The sequence below is a fragment of the Nuphar pumila genome, chromosome 7 (genome assembly GCF_984573655.1).
Source record: "Nuphar pumila chromosome 7, dmNupPumi1.hap1.1, whole genome shotgun sequence".
Classification (NCBI taxonomy): domain Eukaryota; kingdom Viridiplantae; phylum Streptophyta; class Magnoliopsida; order Nymphaeales; family Nymphaeaceae; genus Nuphar; species Nuphar pumila.
Genome location: NC_143255.1, coordinates 17,869,840 through 17,886,271, shown reverse-complemented (window position 1 = coordinate 17,886,271; position 16,432 = coordinate 17,869,840).

Sequence of the window (16,432 nt, the reverse complement as noted above, 5' to 3'; positions counted from 1 at the left end):
TGTATTTACATAATTAGATCAGTTATACATGTTTTGTTTTGTGAAAAAATTGCGATTTGGATTTGCAAAACATGAATCATGGATTTTTTATCAAAATGTTTTTGAAAAGCATGTTTAAATAGGGTTTCTTTGTTGATTCAGGTTAGATTCAGTCATAACATGTTTTCTTTTTGGTGATATTCATAAGTTAGCCCTTTTTAGATCTGGTTGAATCTAAAATACTGGGATTTCAAAGGTCCTATGGCCTTAAGAAAATTTTTCATAAAAATATTTTCTGAAAAACCTTGATTTCAGATGACTGATATATTTTTTCCGACCAGTTTTGGAAATAATCCTGTATCTCTTAAAATATTAGTCTAAAAAATCTAAATAAAAATACTAGGTTAATCTACACATCTTGGACTTAATTTTATAATCTTATTTTACCTTATTTGGATTTGTATTAAGGAAGAAACGTCTATACTAACAGAGCTCCAATTTCAGGCTTTAGTTACAAGACTATTTCGACCTATCTTTTTTGAAAGGTATGAAGGACCAAGCAAAATTACTCAAAATATTTTATAATTTTTTTGGGTGAAGTTTAGCATATAATAAAAGATTGTATAAAAAGGGTTTTGTCAAAAATGTTTTCAATAAATCCCAAGAAAATCATCAATTTGATAAAAATTCTATAATTTATAAATTTTGGATTATAACTCTGTCAGAATAGGGTTCAATAGAAGAATTTTAGTTTTTTTTACTTATTACTTTAAATATTAGTTTATTGGTTGTATTCTTGACCGGCAAAGAAAGCTACAGTAAATATATGATGATTTTATATATGATCTATAATTTTTTATGGATTTTGTAAAAATGGGTTATTAGGGATCCAAAATTTTTTTAGGACTTGTACTTGTGATTAGATAGTAATGTGCTTGGATCTTATTGCTTTATTATTTTTCTGTCGTATTCTCCATATTATCAGTGTAAAACATCTTATTAAATCATGAACAAAGAACCAAACACTGAGAAAGCACTGAATTCGAATTTGTTCAAGTTGTAGTTGAAAGATATTACGAAAGTTTGATTGTTATGTGTATTAACTATTTTGGATAATTCCAAAGAAGAGTATTTTTATTTGTATGATTGTCTTCAACATGCGTATCTTGTTAAATAATTTAAATCATGCTTGACTTAATAGAAATTGAATGGTTTGTATTTTAAAAATCAAAACCCTGATTTTTCAAAAAGCGATTTAGGGTTTTGGGCTCTTTCTTGAAATTTGATTCTTATAAATGCATATGCTTTTGAGATTGGATTCTTCTAAGTTATGTGTTGTATGAACTGAATTAAATTTTGTGTATTCATCTTGGATAAGCTTGGCTACAACTAAACATAATTAAAAACATATGAGTCTTCTGATTTGAACTTATGGTGGCCTAGACTGAAAAAACCGACTTGTGTATTTTTTGTTATGAGTTAGTTGTATTAAACTCATTAATTTAATCTGTTATCATAGATATTTTAATCAGGTCTGATATGATTTGAAGTACTGAAAAATCAATGCATTAATTGGAGTCATTTCAATTTGCTCGATAAGGGTTTATGAGAGCTCTTATCAAGAATGTCACGTTTAATGATTTTGATTATGTTTGATATATTTTTTTTAAATTTTCATAAATTCAATTTTGAATCATATCAGATTTAATGTGAATATTTATGATAGAGATAAAGGTGAGATAGATCACGATCGGTAAGTTATGATTTTAGTGTAAGGATGCCTTGTTTCAGAGAAATAGGCTCCTACAGAAATTGTATTCGATATTCATGATTAAATTCATTCATTACAACTTAACTATATTTATTTTCATGGTAAATTGACTATGATCTTATTTGCAAAGAAAGTGAAATATGAATCTGGACATGTTTGATTGCATTGTGATTTGGCAAAACATGTTTCAATTGTGCAATTTTGGGCTACTCTAGCCACAGAACCTAAACAACATAACAGTGATTTAAAATTATGATTTATAGAATGATAAATATTTGTGATAATGAAGCATGCTGATTTTATTTATTAAAATTATATGATACTGCATAAATAAATTATTGAATAACATGTTTACATGATTCATTATTTATGCGAATGCATGTAATGCTTTGAGATGCAATATTGGTAAAATGCATGCATGGTAGTAAAAATTCTATAGGGTTGCATGGGCATATGGGTGCTCAATAAAATGCTGAATTAAGGTTCCAAAGAGAGAACACTGAAATAACAATGCATTAGCGTAAATGGTAAATTCATTTACACATGGCCTAATTAATAAGATAACCCTGAGTAAGATTCCTAGTATGCCTTTACCGAGGTATACTGAACCAGATTGATCCTTGGTCTACCTTAGAGAAGGTAGGCGATATGAAATTATCTAGTCATTTTTCTTATTATGCTGCAAGGGGCAATGTCTTAGGAGGGCCAGTACTTTCTCTTTTATCCTAGGTGGTTACGTCCCTAGGTCTTTTGCAGATGTGAGTAGTCATGATCACCATATAGCATAAAGTCATTTTCCTAGAAAAATTCTCTCGGTGCACGCCGCTATGTCTTATGGCTTGACTTCGCTTCTGGAGAGACGACTTTGTTAGTTACTCAAAAAATTAAAATACATAACATAATAAACACCCGAGTAGTTTAATATGTTTCATAGAAGGCCTACGCATACCCAATATGTTTTTTGGTAATCAAGTGAAACTTAAAGTACATACTCACTTTTACTTTTCTGCACCTTTATATATACTCATATGATTATGTGTATGAATGCATATGATTAAATGTCTTAATTTAAATCATACTGCTATCACACATGCCTAAACTTGTGATATCATGATTGTGCATATTTTAAAAATTATGAAATCATGAACTTTGTTGTTTAGTTGTTTATCTGTGTATTAAATGTTGAATTTTGTATATTGTGATTGATACATGTTATACAAGCATAGTGTGTTGTATATTTGCGTTATCTATGTGAATCTTATTATGACTCTTCGAAGTCTCATATTTTTAAAATAAAATAATTTTCTGGTAACATGTGATCTGATGGAGCGAATGTAGGGTTGTAAGTATATTGTGTGAGACTAATGATTTTAAGATCTCGAGGGCTATCTATCAAACTTTAATTTGATAATTATTTGGCTATTTAATTTTCAATTTTTTGACAGATGCTTGAATAGTTTGTTAATTAGAATTGATTGTTTAATATTTTAATTAATTTCTTTTATGGGTGGACGAATGAGTGTGTTTCAAAATGTAATATGTTCAAGATGTTTATCAAAAAATCCAACATGTTTAATTGATTTTAAATTAATATTTTTCACTATGTTTACTCAACGTAAATAAAGATATATGATCTTTGTAATTTGCATGTCTTTTTCTCGAACTTTGTTTTAAGGAGCTATTAAACGCTGGTGGGTGCACAGGCTGACTCTTTAAAGCTTAATTTGATTAAGGTAATGCCAATGATGCAATATTTTCATTAATGATTATTTTATATAATGGTTCAATCGGTTTGTTAACGGTGGTTCCATACTGGATCTAGTAGTAAGAAGCTAAGACACGATCGCGCTTGCGCTCAGAAGAGTCATTTATTACTTGGTACGGTTGAAACGTTTTTGTTGGTGAGACTGTTACATTATTACATATTAGATAAAAAAATACTAACAGTTTTGGGTTGAAATTTGTCAGAGCATTGCAGCTAAAGAGTCTCTTTTTGATTTTTTTTTACCCATGACAAGCGGCCATGCATCCAAGCTTGTTCAATGCATCTGACAATAGACATTTTCATGTATATGTGTGTGAAGTGGGATGATCCTACCCCTTCTTTCTTTAGGTCCTATTAGGACTGTATAAATTATACTTTGATGCATGTTTTGATCGATATGATCCATTAGATGTGTTTATCATTGCTTATTTACTAAGAAGCAAGCTTTCTTTCAGGTTGATTTAATATAAAATGTGAATATTTTATCATCAAATTTTCATATAACATCAATCATTAATTGTTTTTACCTATTTAAAATACATATATGAGTAAAAAATATTAATCAAATATATGCTTCCTATTGAGTAAATGATAAACACATCCAACAATATAAATTGAGCAAAAAATACTTGAAAGTACAAATTTTGAAAGGCCCTAGACCTAGCGAAGAAAGAGGTAGGACCATCCCCTTCTTCTTTCTCTCTCTCTCTAATATATATATATATATATATATATATATATATATATATATATATATATGAGAAGGTGGTAGTTGCTAACCACTTTTCTAACTAATCGGGCTTTCAAAGGGTTTTTCCTATGTATTACTTAAATTTGACCATGTATATGTGTTCAACATAGTGTATTTACTAGGAAACGATACTTGGGTTGTGTTTTCTTTGATGAAAAATATGATTTTTAAGCCTTGAATATTTAAAAAATCTTAGACCATTCATTCTTAAACCTTACAAAAACCTACATGTGTATCAAAATCGGATGATCCAAGAGTTAAATCCACTACAAGAAATCTGTGGATTAGCGCCGACCTTAATCTATCGTCAATCCCTTGCCAATTTGTCGCTAAACAGTTTAGCGATGGATAACTTTCATCACAAAATTCTAGTCGCTAATTAGCGACAGTAACTATCTATCGCAAGTTTCGTCGCTAATTTACGATTTATTAGCAAATGCCATGATTCGTCACAAGGTCGTCGTTAAGATGCGGAGATTTGGTTTGATGATGGATTAAAATTCGTTGCAAAACATTAGCTGATTCACTTTTACGATGGATAAATATTCGTCCTTAATCCATCCCTAAATTAGACGCTGATACTAAATAGCGATTATCCATCGCTAATCCGTCACAAACAATAAAAAAAATTTAAAAAAGAATTGTTTAAAACATAAATATCGAGAAAAAAATTCTTGTGATACAATTTATATTTCCTGTGTATAAAAAACAAAGTATACATAAAAAATACATATAAAAAGCAACTAAAACAATTTATCGATCCACTATAATCCTCGCCAAGTTCTAATTATTTACAAGTGAACATTTACAAAGATTTTTTTTTGAAACAACAATGTACAACAAATTCAACACATGAATCTAATCATCGCCAAGATTTTGTGCATCATCTTCTTTATTGTCTCGATCTGTCCCTTCAACTCCTCTACGGTGATTATCTTCAACATCCTACAAGAGAAAAGAAAGGTTAATATTGATAAACAGAATATAATGAAATAAATTATATGCAATGCACCTAAGTTAAGGCAATCAAAGTAACATGAGTGAATTACACATAATCTAGCTAGCAATAAAGTGAAGGATATTAACAGAATTCAGATGTATTCTAAGGCTGACATAAAAAATTCATAATAATTCAATCATGCAAATATATGTTCTAATCATGCATATACTAGCTTGAAATCTAACACCATGAAACAAATCATATGAAACTTTCATATCTGAAAGATACCTGCAGACGAAGTTCCTTTGTCCCAAAAAAAACTGCACAACTCATTACGGACAACGTCGAAAATTACTTCATGTAAATAGTCACGCATTGTGTCCTTAACAAGCAGGCTGATACCATCCCAAGAATTAGGCGGGTCAGTCAGATGCTTGAAGTTGATGCTGACGAGAGAAGTCTGAGAGTCGCGACTGAAGGAGGCAATGACTGGTGAGGTATTCATATTATTCCCAAACCCAAACATACGACCCTTTTTGGGTCCACCTATTGCAGTCAACCATGCTGCAGGATTAAAAGGCGGATGCTGAGTGGAGTCATCGCCATATCACTCTACCATCTGTTGCTCATATGACTTCTACAAAGTAATGATTATAATATGGATTAATAATTAAGAATTATAATGTTTATAATAACTTGTATATTATAATGTTTATTAATACAATAAATACATATCGTTATCATTCTTGCCTTCTCTGATACGAACTCTTTCGCGGTCTTACGTTTATGTGTTTCAACAAACACATTCTTATATGATACAATGCCTTCTTTTTCTGCTTTCTGTGAAGTTAAATGATAAAAAAATTATTTAACAGACATGTAACAATACTTATAAAATTGACAATATATATTGATGAGTTACCATTTTCTTCAGGTGGCTCCCAAAAGTCCTAAATCCACTTGTGTGTAGATGGGCATCGGACATCTTCGCTTGGTTTTGTGCAGCCTTCACTGAGTGGTTTCAAAGTTTATGCCCCGCCCACTTGTTGCACATTGTATCCCAAACATCTGACCTGATAGTAGGAGGGTCATAACCCTTCCACTACAGTGGATCATCTAACCTGCCAGATGTTTTTCTAGTTGCAGTCTTCATATTGTGCAGCATGTCTGCAAATCGACTAGCAACCACCTTCTGCCACATCTTCCTCACGTCTTGCTCCTCCATCGTAGTCGCGAAGCGATTCAAAGCCTATAAATAATTTCAAAAAGTTAGTAGACATGATTATAACAAAAAATTAAATATGAAATACATTAACTATGAGAAACAATTGTATACCATGAATGAGGACCACAATCTGTCCAACACCTCCTTCGAGTACTCTTTTCATTGAGCGACCGGTCCTGATAGATATTGAACTAGTGAATGCCTAATCTCTCGTATTACCTCTTGTGGCTTGAACCTCGCGTTGCACATGAATTGATACACATTAACTATCAATATACAATATTTATACGATAAGTATAGGATAAGTGAAAATGAAATACTTACGATCGATTATCGATATACACTATTTAAATAAGTCATCGTGTGTCAGACTGAGAAGACTTTACTTCCAGTGTTGTCTCGTGACTTGTATGAACAACTGGTGTAGGTGGGTCATGTGCAGACAAAACATCATCTATAAAAAAATGAGTTAGAAATTCACATAATGCGCATTTAAACTAATCAAGTATATAATTAGTTAAATGATATACCTATTGAAGCAACCCGTGAAGATAAAGGCTGAGACTGACTACCACTGGGTGCTCGACCACTTTAACCTCCATGAACCATATTCTAACAAATAAAAAATGTTATGCAATACATTCAAACATTGCAAGCCCTTTAAATCATTGTAATACATTTCAATACATTCAAATCATTCACATCAAATATTGCAATACATTAAAATATAAGATATTACATTGTTTGTTAATCATAGATAACTTATCCTTAACTTGCAATACAATTTGATCAGTTACACAACTTTATATCATCATGGATACATAATCAAATAAAAAATAACTTCATGCAAGATATTCAAACATTGCAATACATTCAAATCATTCAAGTCATTGCAATACATTACAATACATTCAAATCATAACTCTATACCTATCGAAGATATATAATCAAATAAAAAATAACTTCATGCAATACATTCAAATATTGCAATACCTTCAAATCATTCAAGCCATTGCAATACATTTCAATACATTCAAATTATTCACATCAAATATTGTAATACATTGAAACATAAGATATGACATCACTTGCTAATCATGAATAACTTATCCTTAACTTTCAATACAATTTGATCAGTTACACAACTCCATATCATCATGGATTCATAATCAAATAAAAAATAACTTCATGCAATACATTCAAATCATTGAAGTCATTGCAATACATTCAAATCATTAAAGTCATAGCAATATATTCAAATCATAACTCTATACCTATCGAAGATACATAATCAAATCAAAATTAACTTCATGCAATACATTCAAACATTGCAATACATTTAAATCATTCAAGTCATTGCAATACATTCAAATCATAACTCTATACCTATTGAAGATACATAATCAAATCGAAATTAACTTCATGCAATACATTCAAATCATTCAAGTCATTGCTAAATATTTTAATATATTCAAATCATTCACATCAAATAGAGGTATGCATTACAAGGTGTATTTCACTAGCTCGAGAATTCTTCATCATCACTTGTTTGACTTTCATATTTTTCTTCCTCATCCTCCTCATTTTCGTCATCATCTTCTTCTTCTTCATTGGGTGCCCATCCACTTGGTATATTATTTGAATCACATTCTTCCATGCATGTGCCATTGACCAATGGAGATATGACATGCATACCATACGCGATATCGTGACCATAAAAGAAGTCATACATATCATCTAATTGATAGTAATCACTCTCTTCAGTTAAATTGTCTTCCTGTAACTGATCATATTCGGGGTATAGTTTAGACTTCACCTTGCAAACTGCCCACCATTCATTTCTATCTGACTTCCTTATACTCGAATATGAAGTATAATAAACTTGTTGAGCTTGCGAGGCTAATATGAATGATTCATATGTTTCAAACTTTGATTTATGATTCACCTCCACAATGCCTGAGGCTTTGTCGACTCTTGTTGTTGTGGGATCAAACCAATGACACTTGAATAAAGGTACCCTATTATTTATGCTTAAGTAAGTCAACTCCATTATTTCTTCTATAACACCGTAGTAGTCATGTTCATTTTTTACCGTAGTTGCTACTCTTGATGCACACACCACTATTCATCATTGATTTGTTTATACCGTAGTCTTTTGTATGAAATTAATAACCATTTACGATATACTCGTTGTAACATTGCACAACTTTGGTCAGACCATTTTGTAAATCACATATTCCTTGATCTTTAACATCACCATGGCAGACCTACAAGCATAAACAATGACTGTGATCACGACCAATTAAGTAACTTATTATTATTTACATAGAAAGAATGTATGCCATCGTCTTTACCAACTCTTTCAACCATGCCACAAACTTATTTTAACGTTCTTTTTGTACTTCTACATCAGTGAGATGTGAAAGTTTTCTTCGCAACTCCAGATCAAATCGTCTGCACTTAACAAATACTTACATTACTGAACTATGTATGTATGTATAGAACTTAGTGTTATATATTAACTATACTTACTCGATGTATGGGTCGATTGCTGAGCAATTAAAAAGGATATAGATTTGTGTTGCGTCTTGCTCTCGATCTTCCAAGAGTCTTGACCGATAACTGCCAAAGGCATGCTCAAGTGGTTGAAATATCGACAGTTTGTCAGCTACAATAAAATTTTCTCCATCATCATTACGAAGTGGGCATGCGTAACGTGTTGGAATGTGAGGTTCAAAGTATATAGATGAGAAATTTGAAATTTCTTCTAAAGTGTACGCCTCACAAATAGAGCCCTCTACTCTTGCTTTATTCTAAACATTTTTTTTGAGGTCAAACATGTATTTGTCAACAATATGCATCTCGGATTATAATAATTTTTTCAATAGCATTAAAGAGAAAAATATAAAAAAAATATATACCTTTCAAATGGGTACATCCACTGATATTGCATAAAACCACCAACCCTTAATTCATATGACAAATTTAGGATAACATGTTCCATAACATCGAAAAATGTTGGCAAAAATATCTTCTCTAGCTGACAAATAGTAGTGATGATAGAATCCTCGAGATTCTTTACCTCAGATACTACAACTTCTGATGCACACAATGTTCTAAAAAATCTATTCAACTCGGACAATACCCCCATATAGGTTTGTCTAACATATCATGGAATGCTAGGGGTATCAATCGTTGCATAATGACATGACAATCATGGTTTTTCAACCCATATAATTATCTCTCATCTATCTTCACAGCCCGAGCAATGTTAGAGACATACCCATCTAAAAATCTCAACTGTCTCAACCATTGACATACCTGCTTTACTTGATCTGGTCCAAGCATGTGCATTGCCTTTGGTTTCAGTACTTTGTCATTATACTCTTTGAGTTCCAATTCTGGTCTTTTACATATTACTTTTAAATCCATACGGGCCTTCAGATTATCCTTCATTTTTTCTTTTACATTCATTACCGTATTGAACACATTATCAAACACTTTTTTCTCCACATGCATCACATCCAAATTATGTCGTATCAATAAGGTTGACCAACATGGTAGTTCCCAAAATATAGATTTCTTTGTCCAATTGTGATCATTCCCAAATTCAAGGAAGGGTGTCGGGCTACGGGCATCTGTCAGTCCATATGAAAAGTATCACAATCTTCTTAAAATCTCTATGCCAAACAACCTTGTGGGTGACCCTTCCATTTCAGTTGTGCCTTCTTGTAACTCATTCCTTTATCGTCGGAATGAATGGTCATTTTATAGAAATTGATGATGACAATCAAACTAGCACGACTTCTTTCCATGCGTCAATCTAAAAGATTTTGTATCCTCCATGCAGTACGAACATGTCAACCTCTCATGTGTGCTTAAACCAGATAACATACCATATGCAGGGAAGTCACTGATTCTCCATAGAATAACAACCTTCATATTACAGTTTTATTTTTTGTGGGCATCGTACGTAAGAACACTGTCCTCCCACAGTACATTCAGTTCATCAATCAATGGTCTTAAATATACATCAAGATTTTGGCCCAGAGAGGTTGAATCAGAGATCAATAGAGACAAGAAAAGATTTTGATACTTCATACACAAGCTTGGAGGAAGGTTGTATGGGGTTACAAATACTGGCCAACACGAGTATGGAGTTGATCTACCCCCAAATGGATTAAATTTATCTATACATAAACCGAGCCTAACATTTCTCACTTTCATTGCGAAGGTCTGATGAGTATGATCAAAGTACTTCCAAGTCAACAGAATGCGTGATTTTGTCTTTATCATGTTGAACTTTATTTGCATGTCATCTCATGTGTTTAGCTGTCCTCGAAGACATATACAATCATTGCAATCTAGGGGTGAGAGAGAAGTAGGAGAGCGACTTGTATAACACTTCTTTTGACCTCGTGTTACCATTGTCTCTTGTCTTTGGCTTGAACCGAGGATGCTCACTTGACGGGCATGATCTGCTATTTTTCTGATTTTTGAAACACAATATCTAGTGATTTAGACAAGCATCTATCTTTTGATATCTCATACCTAGAGCGTTGACCATAACCTTTGCACGATAGAAATTTTGTGGCAATTTCTCGTCTTTGGGCAACATACTCTTCACAATAGAGCATAGACGGTCAAAACATGATTGACTCAAATTAAACTCAGACTTCAGATTCAGTAGTTAAAGAACTATAGACAAGATAGTATGACTCTCGCAACCATTCCAAAGTGGCTCATCAATATCTCTAAGTAAATTATAAAATCTACTAGCTGCATCGTTTGGTGCTTCTTCCTCTACTCTAGTTGGTATATCACTAGGACCCATAGCAAAACCCAATTCTGGTCTTGCGACATCAAATATCAAATCCACATATGGATTATCGTGTACCACATTCACTCATGCATCAAAATTATTCCTAAATTCTTCACCATAAAACGTCTAATTCTGATAATCACTCATAAAACCCTTTGTGTATAAGTGATGTCTAACGCCATAAGGTTCTACAAATCGATTGTTCTTACAAATCTTGCAGGGGCACCTAATCCGACCTGTGAGATCCACTGTACTGACACTTGTCATTGCAAATTCAATAAAACTGTCAACATCATCCATATATTCAAGTGATACCTCATTGTCAACTATCTTACGATACATTCATTCACAGTTTGCAGTCATTTTGTCGTATGATGTTATGGATATTATCCTAATCAGTTAAAAGAGAATCATCAAAATGCTATGATGAAGAAAATATTAAATTTATCATGCATTCGTGGTAGATGTAATGATTTGAAATATCACACACACACACACATATATATATATATATATATATATAATATCATACAATCACATGAACTATGATGCATGCATTGATAACTTAATATTTTTATGTGCAAAACCATTCATTTGAAGCATTGATAACTTATTATTCATTTTCATATGCAAACTCATTCATAACATGATACATTCATTTGAAGCATGTTTTCATAATACAATTTCACATGGAAGTCATAATCAAATTGAAAGTAATATCATGCAAGCATGAATACAATCACATTAAACATTGCAATACATTCAAATCTTTTATATCAAAATAATGTTAAACATGTACCTGTAACAAACACACTCCAATATCCCGCTAACTACTACCATGACTAGCATGGAATCCAAACTTCAAAAATAAGAGCACTTCTATTTTCATACATTAAAATCATGCTCAACATGATCTCCGAACTCCATCAAAGCAATCATAGATATTCATAACTAAGTGAGTGCATGAACAGAAAAGTGTTGCATCTAAGAAATTAAATAACATGTAATATGTTTGCATCACTTACTCACCATGGGTATTTACCCGATTTGCATTATTTTTGCCTTTGCATTTTTTTTCTTATTTCTTTTTGCATTGCATTTTTTAGCCACATGTGATGCTTAGTACTAGGCATCGCGCAATTAGCTTAGCAGCGTACCTGCAAAACACAAATATACAAAACAATACAATACAAAAATCCAATTATGTCAATTGTCAAATAAACATGATTGGTCAACTTGACCAACTCGATCAAGCCCTCAAAAAGAACATTGAGTGCTTCAAAGTGCCACACTATTTCTTGCTTCATTCACAACTCACATAAGCATACTCACGCCAAGGGTTTTATGTTTAAACATGTTATACATGATCCCTACCTTTAATATGATACTAAACATATTCGAATCATTTTTGAAGAAAAGTCATAATTGTGTGAGAAATGCACAAAAAGAACCTATATTGCCTTTGCCAGTGTGGTACAACTAATAGAAGTCTAACTACCAACGATAGAAAAATCCATAAGAAAAAAGGTGCCATCGGATTAATTGCCTCTAACAACACAACGAAAGAAAACAAGTAAAAAATATGCTCTTAAATAAAAAGCAAAATGCTGAGAAGACTAGATGATTTTGATTAGAGATTAACAGTCACAAAGAGCCAGAGAGTGACCACTTCACAAATTCGTTAGATAATTCAAACTCTATAAAATGAAATTTGTGAACTCTAACTTACGTTTACCAATTACAGTGCTTCAAATCTTTTCAAATCCAACCACGACAAGAAACAATTGTTCATCATTGAGAGTGACTACCCAAAAAAGCATGAAAAAGATTGCAGTTAAGAGGAACTACTAAGAACAATATGCATTGGGCCCAAAACAAAGGACGAAACAAGCAAAATGCACACAAAAATAGATCGAAACCCTAAAATGCGACAGATCTAGGCAAATTATGAATAAATAAGAAAATTAAGCAAAGAAGCCGGGAATGCTAGGGAGGAGAAACAATAGATTCATCCAAAAAAATAAAAAACAAAATGGCAAAACAAGCAAAATGCAAGGAAAATCAGATTAAAACCATTATCAGCGACAGATCTAAGCCGGAAATAAGAACAAACAAAAAAACATACACAAAGAAAAGCAAAATTAACACCGATCAAAACCCATAACTGATCAAAGCAAATCACAACCAAATCCACACATTCACGATCTCCAAGCACAAGAAAACCCGAAACGATGGAAACCCAATAAGAAAAATATATCAAGAAAGACGAAAAATGAACCAACAAACAACTCTGAAGGGATCAAAGCGAAATCATTTACGCTCATCCAATTCAGACTGAGGGTGTTGGGTGGCCGGAATACGACGAGCGAGAGAGAGAGGGCTCACCCGAGGGAAAGGGGCGACAGAGGGGGAACCACCGAGGGAGGAGAATGAGAGGTGGCCAGCGTGGTCTCCGAAAGGAGCTGTCCGTGGGTCGCCGGAGAGCAGAGGCGGAGATGGTGAGCAGCGCGAGGGCGGTCGACGGAAAAGTGGGGGCGAAGATGGCTGGGGCGGTCAGCGGAGAGCAGCGCGGGGGCAGAGATGGCCGGAGTAGTCGTCAGAGAGCAGCATGGGGGCGATTGGCGGAAGAGCGGGTGCGGATATAGCCGGGGCGATCGCCGAAGAGCGAGAGGTGGCCGGGGCAATCACCAGAGAGAGAGAGAGAGAGAGAGAGAGAGAGAGAGAGCAGAGTTAATTTCGTGTCCTAGATGGGCGTTTTACATAAAAAATTAGAGACAAATTCGCGACAGAATAATTTCATCCCCAACACCGACGCTAATTAGCGACAGATAAATTTCATCACTAAGTTGCGATATAGTTTGCGACAGAATTAAATCTGTCGCTAATTAGCGATGAATTGTTCCATCACAAGTCCCACAACTAATCTCAATTTTAAGGACGACTAATTTTCTCTCGCTAATCCATCGCAAAATTGCGATGGATTATTTCTGTTGTAAATTTTTGTCGTTAATTGGCATTTTTCTTGTAGTGAGTTTATAAAATCAAGCATGTAAAATGCATTTATACGATCAACTTTAAGTAAAACATGAAGAAACCCTTAAAATCTTGGTTAACACGATTGTTATGAGAACTGAAATATGTGAACTAGAATATGAGAAATGAAAATATGGGCATTTCCAACACTTTTTTTGTAAATCCAACCATGTGGATGTGCTTGACATGGAGAATTTGCTAGGAATCAACCATTGGATAGTGTATTTTTATGTAAAAATGTGAATTTTGAATGCTTGAATATTTATGAAGATTATGAGCCATTGATTTTAAAGCCTTAAAAAAATCTCATTTATGTATCAAAATCAGATGATTCAAGAGTAAGTTCTTATAAAACCAAGTATGTAAGTCACATCTGTGTACAGTTAGATTCAAGAGAAAAGAACAAAAAATCTATGAAAAATGTGCATTAGTTCTCATATTATAGTGACTCTCTCTCTCTCTCTATCTATCTATCTATCTATCTATATATATATATATATATATATATATATATATATATATATATATATATAAAAGCAGTGTTTGCTACCTTCGTGGGTAAGGAACCTCTTAGAGAAAAAAAATGTATTCATTACCAAAAAAAGTCCACCTTTATTGGTGCAAAAATCGAGCCAGTAAAGGTCTTTATTAGAATTGGTGAAGTGTCACTGTGTAAAACTTTTATTGCTGCAAAAAAAAAAATCGGCCAGTAAAGATAATATTTAAAAATAAAAATAAAATGCAAATAAATAACTCTTTACTGGCACAATTTTTTTTTTGCCTCAGTAAAGATGATATATATATTTTTAAATTCAAATATGAATAAAAAAATCTTTACTGGTGCAAAGATAATAACTTTAATTTTTTCCATGACTTGAGAGTTGCTTACTATGTGCACGTGTAACCTTAATAATAGCCTCATATTAATACTTTTTTTCATGTTCATGTTGTTTATATTATATTATGAAAATGGCAACTTATCTCATGAAATCTTTATACTTACAAAATACCCATAACTCTTAATAACTTCACAAATTCAACACTTGACTTGGACCAAAATGGGTTTATACTTTCAACAATATTTTCTAGTTCAAATGGCCATTAATCATGAAGCTGAGTATTTGGGTTTTGGTGATGGACAAGCCAAAACCCATGAACTAGATAAATATGAGCATAAACCGTGACAAAAAAAGGAGGTAAGATCTCTTCACAGTATTAAGTGAAAAGATCGGGTGCAATATGATTGGACAAATATTTGTGCATTAAGCACCTGATCACCCTCCATCTTAGGGACAGGGCCTGTCAGTTGTGGGGCCCCAGGCCTGATGGGGGGCAATCAGGTGCCTAATGAACAAATTTTGTGCCATGTAATTGCACAACTCCAGTATCAATTCAATGTTTTCTTTCCTCTCAAAAAAAAGAAAAAGACAAAGAAGTGATGATGATGAAAAAACACAATGAGGTTGTATAAGAAATTAAGTAGTGTACTATCCTAAATCAAGGCAGGGAACTCTTCTGATTGGCGATTGGGGACACTCGAACCAGTGTGTAGGCTCATAGTTGTTGGCATCAAGTGCGAGGTCTGCAAGTTAGGTATGGTATGACATATCACAAACTTTAGATGAATTAAAAATATTAATCAAGCAAGATAAAGGAGATTTTATATATGATAGAGAAAAGTTGGTAGGTTTTGTTTTTAAAACTTTGCAGAAGTTTGTTTCCATGGTCATTAATTTGATTAGGGGGAAGAATGGGGCCAAATTTCTTAGGTAGAAAGGCCTTATTCTGTGGAATCTTTAGCTATGTTCTTTCCTTGAAGAACATTATATGTTGCACTGAGTCCACACAGCCCCACTACATCAAAAGATTTTGTCCCAAATGCTGTATCAAAAGTTGGCTTTCCACTATGAATAAAAACTCATGTGACCTAACTTTGACATAATTTAGAGATATAGGCCTACTTTATTTATTTATTTATTTATTATTTCACGTGGTCGTAGCAAATTACCACATAGTATCCATAGCATCGTCTCATTGGACATTTTAGGCTATCTCACAGGGACACGCCATTTTGGCTGCGTGCACGTATTCTGACAGTGACTACGTTATTATTTTAATATTTGAAATGATTTTTTATTATATTTTA